The sequence below is a fragment of the Taudactylus pleione genome, unplaced genomic scaffold (genome assembly GCF_031769625.1).
Source record: "Taudactylus pleione unplaced genomic scaffold, aTauple2 ptg000380l, whole genome shotgun sequence".
In the NCBI taxonomy this organism is placed as follows: Eukaryota; Metazoa; Chordata; class Amphibia; order Anura; family Myobatrachidae; genus Taudactylus; species Taudactylus pleione.
Genome location: NW_028284781.1, coordinates 3,661,617 through 3,672,500, shown reverse-complemented (window position 1 = coordinate 3,672,500; position 10,884 = coordinate 3,661,617). Strand labels below are relative to the sequence as shown.

The 10,884-nt window shown below is 43.4% G+C and overlaps 1 protein-coding gene across 3 annotated transcripts in view; it reads right to left on the bottom strand.

Moving 5' to 3' along the window:
- Positions 1-7,699, bottom strand: part of ZMYND11 (zinc finger MYND-type containing 11) — a 145,534-nt gene extending 137,835 nt beyond the window's left edge. For all 3 annotated transcript variants that reach the window (XM_088445435.1, XM_088445436.1, XM_088445437.1), the window contains exon 1: positions 7,614-7,699. The gene's annotated coding sequence lies outside the window, so the exon portion shown is untranslated. The remainder of the gene's footprint in view (positions 1-7,613) is intronic.
- Positions 7,700-10,884: the final 3,185 nt, after the last annotated feature.

Here is a 10,884-nt window from a genome sequence, read left to right as displayed (position 1 = left end):
AACAGGAAAAAGCAGTACCCCGAAGCTAAGCTCCACCCCCCGCTATGACGCTCAATCGTATGTTATGAGCACGCTAGTAACACTGGCTAACTTTTAACAGCCGTTAGATGACAGACCCCCGGGGACCTGCAGCAGCCAAGGAAGCGCTGAGGCTGCTGACATCGAGAAGCAGGAGTCCAGAGCTAAGCTCCACCCCCCATTATGGCGCTCAATAGTAGTAATGAGCGCGCTATAACTCTCCCTGTTAACACTGGCTTTCTCACAGCCAAGTGTATCTGTCAGAAAAGCGCTGGGGCCGCTGTATTAACACTGGCTACCTTACAGCCTAGTGTAGTGAGATAGAACCAGGGTATATGCAGCAGCCACAGTGGCTCTGATATCCCTGTTTATCTACTGCTCTGTTAGTTGAAGCAGACTGCTAATAACACCGCCATTCAATATAATAACCTTGCTACCCCGCTACTTGGGGAGTCAGGGTCTACTCACTAAGCTGCTCTTGCTGCCGGCGGCAGTGTGACTGGCAGGGGGACCGTATGTGCGCTGCACACATCGGCATGTGGAACCCCCTGTATATTAGACAGAAGTCTAAGCAGTCGGGGACCCCAGGCGAAGTGCATGCACTTGCGAGTGGGTCCCCCCGGCAGCTCCATCGTTGACGAGGCAGTACAGCTGCCTGTCTTTCCTCAATGTAATCTTCTTATTTCAGTGCAGCAGCGCTCTTACAATTAAAAAACCCTGAGAAGTGTATCTACACACCCAGCTCCACTCGGGCACAAACTTAGACTGAGGCTTGTAGGGGGGTATAGAGGGGGAGGAACTAGTTACTCTTCTTGAAATTTAAAGTGCCCAGGCTCCACTTAGCACAGTCTATACCTCACTGTCTTTAGCCTCCAGTGTCCCCTAGTGGATGAAGGAGAAACATGGTGTTTAGTTATGAGAACCAGCATTCTCCTTCTTAAGCATCTGGCGCGATGCTGCTTCTGCCGCGCTAAGGGCAGAAAACAGCATTATGCCAGGAGTTGTGTCGTCGGAGGGGTGCAAGCAGAAATCCTTCAGTCGTGCTTAACAGCGCACTGAATTGAATAGCTCCGGGATTTAGCATTGTCTGGCAGTTTCATGAGAGTCTGAAGAAAGTGTAACTGGTCTTGTGGAAAACCAACTGTTGCAATAAAGCAGAATGCTAACAGGTTACTACATACGGTACTGTGGGCTTTATTCAGAGCCGCTCGCTGTTTGCCAGCGCTCGCTCTAAATCAGGGCGGGATTTTTTTTCCTAAGGGAACGCCTGCGTTTGTGCAGCCACCCCCCCTCCCCGCCTAAAAAACGGGGCGAGCTGTCAATCAACAACGACAGCCGCCCCATCTTGTAGCGAGACCAGTTGCGACGGAGCTGCCGTCGCAGTACGGGTGTCACGCAGCGCCGGAGGCAGCATGGCCAGCCATTGTGTGGGACGTTTGGCTGTCGTTGATGGCAGTATCAATGCCAAAAAGTATCAAGAAGCAGTGCTGGAGGCGAAACTGGTCGTGATCTTTCTGCATGTTTAATTGATCACAGACCATGACCAAAGGAAATGCGCATCGGAATCATTAAGACATGACACTTACTAAAAAATTTTTGTCGTTTCAATCCGTTGAAAACTTATCGTTTAAAAAAACTTGCAGTGTGTGTACGCACCTTTACAGAGGTTCTGCCTTCTGAACTAATGGACAAAATAGACAGCATCATTTACATACTCAGTAACAATGGAAGGTGGAGTATGTGTGGGAATCAATTTTCATCTATTTATTATACAGCACCTTGTGTACCAAAAAAAGAAGTGTGCCCTTCCATTCACCTGGGAGGTAGCCTGTAATACAGCATGTGCCCATATGTTAATTGCTCTGCTTCAGAGTTGAGCAGAGGAGCAAACGTGGAAGGAGATAGAAGTGTGAACAGTATAACAGAATGTGAAGTTTAACTCTAAAGTGAAGCAGTGAAATTAACATACTGAACATGCTATGTTACAGTCACTCACTTTAATTATCAACACATCCGTTATTGCAGCTATATTTTTTTTATATAAAAACATACATACCTTGGGGATTACTAACCGTGCAGATGTGAAAAAACACATACTAGCCAAATACTTAATTTGCAAGAGATTATTCAAAGCATATTTCAGATTTGCTATTGCTTACTGCAGAGGTCTTCAATCTTGGCCCTCCAGCTGCTGTGGAACTACACATCCCAGCATGCATTGCCATAGTTTTAGCATGCTGTTCTGTTATATCAAAAAGGTGGCAGTGCATGCTGAGATGTGTAGTTCCACAGCAGCTGGAGGGCCAAGGTTGAAGACCCCTGATTTACTGCACTCTATTACACATATATTAACTGGCAAATGAGCTTTACTTGTCCTTTAATTAACCTTGTATGAAAGCTTTATTCACACCAGTGAGTAAGGTTTTCACATAACATTCCAGTTTTTTTACAGACTATGTATTATTGTTTACACACACACACTACATTATATGGTGCCACCATTTTATATAGAGCGGTACATAAAATACTGAACCAATCACTTCAGTTCCAGCCTCATGCCTTGAGGGCACTCATGCAAACTCAGGGTGAACATAAAAGATTCATACAGAAGGGATCTTATTGGAATCAGACCCATGACGCCAGTGCTGTGAGGCAGCACTGCTAACCCTCTGTGCATCTTTGCTCTATGAAACAATTTTTTTGGTATAAAATGTATGCAAACATTTACTCATGACATTATAACTTTAACTGTTCACTTGCAATATATAATTATTGGGAAACTTTATAACAATGGGTTAAATGCCGTGGAAATATAATATCAACCACTTTCAAAAATAAAAAAATATTTTATCACATGTAGTAATCAGAATTAAAACAAAAGTAAACCACAAAGACATAGAAAATGGACATAACTTACAAAGTGCTTTTGGTGGGCGCTTAGTTTTGTAAGGGTGCCCCTAGCAGCACAGAATACTTCAAGGAGCACATCATCTGTTCTCTCTGGAGATACCTCCACAACCTAGAAATGCTCCCAGGCTTGCAGGGGGTGGAAACATCTGAAGAGGCACTGTGTGGGCGAGATGCAGGAAGGGGAGAAATGCGGTTAAACCCCGAAAATGCGGGTTTGACCACATTTCTCATATGCACTAAGCCCCGGAGTGCAATGCACTCTGGGACTTAGTTGCGGTGGGTAAAGCCATCTTCCTGACGGCGTTACCCATAGAAGCCTAAGGGCTTCTTTCCGCAGAGTGCTGTGAGAGGGATCCAATGGGATCCCTCCCAGCACCCCCAGCGGCATGCGCAGAAGGACGCCGGAGGGGCTTCTGGGTCTTAGACCCGGAAGTCCCTCCATTGTAAAGGGCAGTTCTTACCGGCAGAGCGGTCTTTTGCAGGGATCTTCATGCATACCAGCGTTACTAACGCCGGCATGCATGCGATGACTGGCGGAATTCATCGCGAGTGCGATGCGTCATGCATCCCACCCTGTATGAAACTGTAACATCACATCAAACTACAGCCAATTACCACCTCTTTCATTAAATCTAATGTGCAGCTTTTCTCCTAAAATGCTGCTCAGTTTAGCCGAATTTATGGCTCAGGGATGGGGAACCTCAGGCCTGGGGGCCATATAAGGCCTACGTAATCATTTGGTCTGTCCCTCTGTGCTTTTTTTCTGCTAGCCTCATCTGGCTAGCAGCAGCCAGAACATATGCAGCAGTGCCACCTGGAGCGTCCTTGGGATGCTTCAGATGGTCACACAGCTGCCCTTACAGCTCCCAGGATGCTCCGGGCATTGCTGTAATCACGAGCGATTGTGGCCCCACCCCTGTGTGAATCACATGGAGGGGGCATGGCCTGCACCGGGCCCACAAATACTGTTATATATCAAAATGGCCCTCGGCAGAAAAAGGGTTCCCCACCTCTGGCTTAAATTAATCATGTTCATGAGGCTTTGAGGCAATTCAATGACGAGCGACGTACCAGCAGACATTACAGAAAGCAACCTCTGTTAATTTTCCTGCACACCTCTACAGAGTGCGAGGAAGAATGAGTGAAGATTTCGAAGTGTGTCAGGAAGGGTCGGACAAAGCAAATATTAGTAACATCGCTAGTAATTGAAAAGCCGACTTTGCACGTTCTAAAGGGTATTTTTTGTTATAAATGCATAGGATGGTTCAAAGTGTGTCCTGTATGATCTTATTTTTGCACTGTATCTAAAAACTTGATATGCATCTACTGCAGGGGTGGGCAACATATGGTACTCCAGCTGCTGTGGAACTGCACAACCCAGCATGTCCTACCACAGTTTTGTTGTTAGGACATACTAAAACTGTAGCAGATCTTGCTGGGATGTGCAACATATGGCACTCCAGCTGCTGTGGAACTACACAACCCAGTATGCCCTACCACAGTTTTGTTATTAGGCCAGACTAAAAATGTAGCAGATCTTGCTGGGATGTGCATTTCCAAAGCAGCTGAAGTGCCACTTGTTGCTCACCCCTGATCTACTGGATACTTAGCAATGAATTCCATAGATTCTTCCAACTCCAATTAGAATTATTAGGACAGCTAATAAAAACTAAAGGGCTATTAAGTTTTCAGTTGGCTAAAAGTAACAGAAAAATTAATATACAAATAGATGCAAATTGTCCTTAATAATCTCTTTTGTATTTTTTGAGTATTTACCAGTGTTCGCAAATACGCGCTATAGCGCGTATATTACCCACTTTTGAGGACCGGGGACTCACTATCTACAAATGGGTGGCTCCCCGAGGACGCGCTCAGTTATAGCCAATCCCTTGGCTGTGTATGTATGTATGCTGTGTGTAAGTATGCTTATGTGTGTGTGTGTACTGTATATATGTATGCTGTGTATGTATGTATACTGTGTGTAAGTACTGTATGTGTATATATGTATGTATACTGTAAGTATGTTTATGTGTGTGTATGTATGTATACTGAGTGTAAGTTTGCTGATGTGTGTGAATATTTGTACTGTATGTATGCTGTGTATGTATGCAAGTATGCTTGTGTATGTGTGTGTATAAGTAGACTTGTGTATGTGTAAACTGTGTGTATGTAAGCTATGTGTGCGCATGAATGCTTGTGTGTTTGTTTATATACAAAGATCTGTCTATCAACCCCCTCCCTTAAAAATCCTGCGTTTGCCCCTGCAGCGGGGAGCAGAGTGACCGTGCCGCGGAGATTACCAGCGCGGAGGAGTAGTGACCACCAGTGAGCTGCAGATCTACCAGCAGGGAAGAGTGGGACCCTGGGGAGTTGCAGTACTGGTGACTGGGGAGGTAGAGTGTCCTCCAGGTACACTGCTGGTGAGGGACTATTTACATTATTTCATTACAATGTCCTCCCAATATAATATTGTTAAAAATTGAGGGCACTCCTGTGTGTTACACTCTCTAAATGCACTACTGTGTGCTGGCCACTATATTTATGGGGTACGCCTTTGTGTGATGCACTGTAAATATGCCTACTCCTAATCTCCTCCTTGGCCCAGCTGCTGTCTACCCTTACCGCCTCCCTACCCCCTAACTTCCTCCTTGCCCCCAGTACTTCCCAAGTTGCTATCTATCCTCGCCCTCACCCTATCCCCAGCACTGCCTGCCCCTAACCACCTCCTTGCCCATAGTATTACCTCAGCTATCCACACTTGCTCCCTCTCTACCCTCAGTACTGTCTGCCCCTAGCCCCCTCCTTGCACCTCAATACTGGGTCAGCTGTTATCTATCCTTGCCCCGCAGCACTGCACTTACCCCTTCCCTAGCCCCAGCACTGCCTGGCCTTACTCCCCTCTACCCCATCTTCTCCCTGCCTTTCCCCCCAGCGCTACCCAAACTACTACCTGCCCACCAGCACTGTCCCAGGTGCTGCCTGGTTTCACCCCGAGGTGGCGAGCAGAAATGTGTGAAAAGTCCATAGTTTGGACACTAACCAGGAGTTTAGACAGGCTTATCCGCTTTACATGGCTAAACCCAGTGCATTTGGGCACAAATAGGCATGGTTGCCCTAAACAATTGAATATTGCACTCTCTCCCGCCACTTTAGACGAAAGATTGGGTACAAACTATTCAATCGCCCACAAAGAGTGCAAACTACAGCCAGCCACACAATTTAAATACTCCCTCTAATGCTCACCAATCTTAAGCCCAGTACACACTATACGATATATTGGTACTTTCAACCAATCTGAATGACCATCGTATAGTGTATACACAGAAATCTATCATTTACACACATCGTTCATCGCTCATGTAGTGTGTTAAGCTATTAATTGGATACAATCCCCCGACATGATATATGTGGCCGTTGTTCAGATGACTGCATATTGTGTCCGATTGTCATGTGTTCTGGGATTAGTGAAATTGGAATGATCGTTGATTAGCTCAAGTGTGTACCTAGCTTTAGACGTGCTGCAAATTTAAAAATGTTTTCCCAATATACAAAGATTTAACACATATCAAACCACTTGGTTTGAGTCACAATGTAAATGTCTTTTACCTACTCCTGTAGTGTCCCAATAATTTCATACTAACTACACCGTGAAAGGGAAAATGTAATGACTATATGCTTTACATATACAGATGTGTGGCTAGTCTACGTTTAACACTGTGACTAGCAGCACAGGGAGTGCATCCTAAATAAAAGCGGGATCTCTGTTGACAGCTGATGTAATGTGACACAGGAGATCAGGAGGAAAAGACACTAGGTGCTGCCTGTAGAACTTTGTAATATGTACACACAGATAGGTTTGTCATGTAAATTAACCACAAAGTAAGGATATTAGTAGAGAATATGTTAAAGCTTCTTTCAGCTCTACTACATAGAAATCACCCAGTAAGATGTACAGATATGTAACATGACATGACAGCTACAGGAAAAACACTGCAAAAGTCATTCCATTTTATAGTAACTGAGCATTTGTGAACATCATCAATGTTGTCCCTCCAGAAGTATCAAAAATCTATATGCAGCCCCTTCATCCATAATAAAGTACATTTGAGCCCACGATCACTACATAAATTGCTGCAGAAAACAGCTAAGGAAAACTCAATTCCATCCATGATCTTTATTGCATCCCTAAGGTGCTAAACATATACATACGTGCACGCATACATACACACATATTATATACATACATACAAACTTTACCATATTCTGAAAAAATTGCATCTTTTAAGATTAAATTTTCCCCTTATGCCATTTACTTATCTCAGTGAACCTACAATACACAGTGATAGATGCAATACGGATAATACCAACTAGAGATACCCAGTTATCAACACCCAATTGACATTGCCCCAAAGCAATAGCAGCACCTATACCCACAATCACCCTGGAGAACAATACATAGTCCCATAGCCCAGCAATGCCACTGCCTGATAGAACTGGGTCATAAGCACATAACAACAGAGATGCCATGGAGTCTATGGCAGGTCTGTGGGGCGTAGCCGCGGGGGGACCTCGGCCGGCCCAAACTACACACAGGCCCACCCAGACACATAGGGGTTGGAGGGGGGTAGGCGGCCGGGGAAACGGAAACGGGGCCGCAACAACGCAGCGCCGGTCCGCTCACTTACCTAGGCTGGATCGGACGATGACTGGTTCCCGGATCCCACCAATGGGGCCGCTCCGGCCTGCTCTATCGGAGCCCACTGATTGGCCGATCACTGTCTGGTAGATCGCGGACGTTGCCGTGACGTCATGCGCATGCGCAGACGCGGGTTTGTGCCAGGCCGTACGTAGTAGTGTTTGCGTTGCTCTCCCCCCCCCCAGCTGCCGCCATTTCCGTGTGTGTGAGAGAGTGAGACAGCTGGAACAGAGCAGCCGGCAGAAGGCTTGTTGTGTTCCGGTCACCGGGCACCTCATGCGTCTCACAGCTCCCACTGCCACCAACGGGCAGGGGGGACACCGCAGGTTACACATAATAATGGCAGCACATGCAGACTGTGGAGAAGCATATTATATAAGGAGGAGACAGTCTAACATAACTAGAATTATTGGAGGCAACAACTGGATGGTAAAGAGAAAAGTAAAAAAAAAACAGCCTTAATATAAGAAAGAAACTGCTAAAATAAAAGCAGATATCACTCTTACTATCAGAAACAATAAAAGACAGGCAGCAGCGATGGTATCACAAGGGCGCCATTGAATTGTTGCCACTGTCGTAACATGCCTGGCAAAGGCATACGACCAAAGTTCCTAAACCAGTCGATGGCGCAGAGCTGGTTTGGTCATGCTTAAAGAAGTGCTGCTGGTCAGGGAATCGAAAAATATAATTATGATTGTTTAAATGTTTTTCCCATAAAAAAAAACAAACAGGTATAAAACATTTTGTTTTTACAGTTGTAATTGATTTTTACACAACCAAACGGCTTTGATGATTCAGAACACGTGTCACCTGACTGACCTGACCAAACAGTGTCAGGTCAGTGTCAACTCTGCTTCAGAGATGTGGCGTGAAAAAATAGTGCACTTGCCCTGCTGAATGTGCTCACTCGGCTGTGTTACACCTGCTAGTTGTCAGCAACAAATCTAAAGGTGTGTACGCACTGCACTTTTGCTCCGATCTGGCCCCGTTGTACTTGCTGAATATTAAATAGCACATAGGATGCGATCCTTCGATTCTACCAGTTTTCTTCCAACAACACATGATCGAAGATGCATATACACTTTTGGAATCGAAAGAACGACCCGACGATTGTATAGGTGTTCACCCAGCTTGCGACCATGTGAACAGTGTAATTTGTGGCTGGCTGACACAGCTGTAGGCGATCCAAAAAGTAGAGAATATTGGAAATAAAAATCAATAGTGAGGTAACGTTGAAATCTCACTATTGGGACCATTGTATACAGAAAATCAACCAAACTAATACTTCCGCGTTCGATTCCCATCCCTACTGCAGATGGGTCAGTGTTTTTCCCGGTGGTGCACTACATAAATACGCATTGGGAGAACATCCATTAAAAAGAAGCATGCGATGGTGGCAACCATTGCAATCCACGCATAGAATGGCAAAATAATCTCAAAAACATTAAAGGTTGTGAATAATGAGTTACTGATTGCCATCCCTAATAATCAAGTGAAAGAATACAGTACTCTGGGGCAAGGAGGGATGAAAAAAAGCAGCCTGACAATAAAAATACACTGAAAAATAACTAATACTAAAAGATAAAAGTACTTTTACTTTAAAAGATTTAAAAAAATACTTCAGGAGAGAGAAAGAAATAACAGACAAAATGGTAGCGGTAAAGTGGGAATAAAAAATAATAAAATCAAACCTAAATACAGGTTGAGTCTCCCATATCCAAATATTCCGAAATACGGAATTTTTTTGGCATGACTGAGATAATGAAACCTTTGATTTTTGATGGTTCAATGTACACAAACTTTGTCTAAGGCAGAAATGATAAAAAATATTGTATAAAATTACCTTCAGGTTGTGTGTATAGGGTGTATATGAAACATAAATGAATTTCATGTATGTACACAAACTTTGTTGGAGCCACAAAATTCTTGAATATATTGTATAAAATTACCTGCAGGCTCTGTATATAAGGTGTATATAACACATACATGCATTCTCTGTGTATATTTTGGTCCTATTCCCAAGATATTTCTTTATGATATGCAATTATTCCAAAATACGGAACATTCCGTTATCCAAAATACCCCTGGTCCCAAGCATTTTGGATATGTACCATAAAGCTGTAAGTGGCCTTTAAGCCCCAAGTGCCATTTGACTGTCAAGTGACATCGAAGACTAAAATGCCTCCTAAGTGACACAACTCATCTGAAGAACAGAAGAGAGCTTAAAAAAGGTTAGCTGAAGAATAATGTCTACAGAGAACCCACCTAACCAAACAAACATTCCACCAATATGCTAAATGAATGACAGCAGAGGTTGGACTAAACCCTCAGGCAATGGCTAGCTGTTGAGATGCCGACCAAGAAAAGATATACGCTAACAAAATGCTGCTTTGCTTCCAAATAATTTTAATAAAAATTAAATTCAAAGGGAATGTCTAGGAACATTAGAATAAAATAAGGGTTAAGTACTTTAACAATGGAAATAAGATTAACTGCTGCCATGGGGTAAGTATTAAACTTGAAAAAAAATAAGTTACACTCAACCATTAAAAGCTATTTGGACGGGTCTCGTGAAAATTTCAACAATTGTATAAACCAAATAGTATCCCACAATAATGTAATGGCTTTTACATTCATAGGAGCTAAAGTGAATGAATCAGTCACCAAAGTACATTGCCCATTCTGCTGCAGGATACATGGCTAAGTGCTTCATGCTATCGGGTTATAGCCTCATGTTGGCTAAACTGCTCAAAAAGAAGTTGTATATATTAGATTTGCCAGAAGCCACAGATATATGAATAATCCTGCCAACACTAAATGCATGCGAAAGGTTATGCATAATAATGTCCAAAACCTTTTGGTGAAATACATCCATTTTCTAAACTGCATAACATTATGCTTACATTTGTACAAGAGGAACTACTCAGAGCAATTCTTCAAAGTTGTGAACAAACTGAAATTAGCATGAGAATTCTTGAAGACAGATACATCTGGGGAGTTAAAACGCTCCAATTTTATTTTTGGGCTTTGATTCTCACACCTAGCTTTCATGTTTTGTATTACATTCATATTTGAGGCAATGGTCCTTATCTGGTGAATGGGGATGGTTACAGGAAAGTTTGTATATACTGTAGATGTGAAAAAGAATTGACAAAAAATGAAAACATAAAATTAGATTTAAATTTACATTATTCCCAATTGTGACAACCCCTGAAAAAGTCATAGTACGTAATGAAATGCATTGAGCCACTCTCACAATC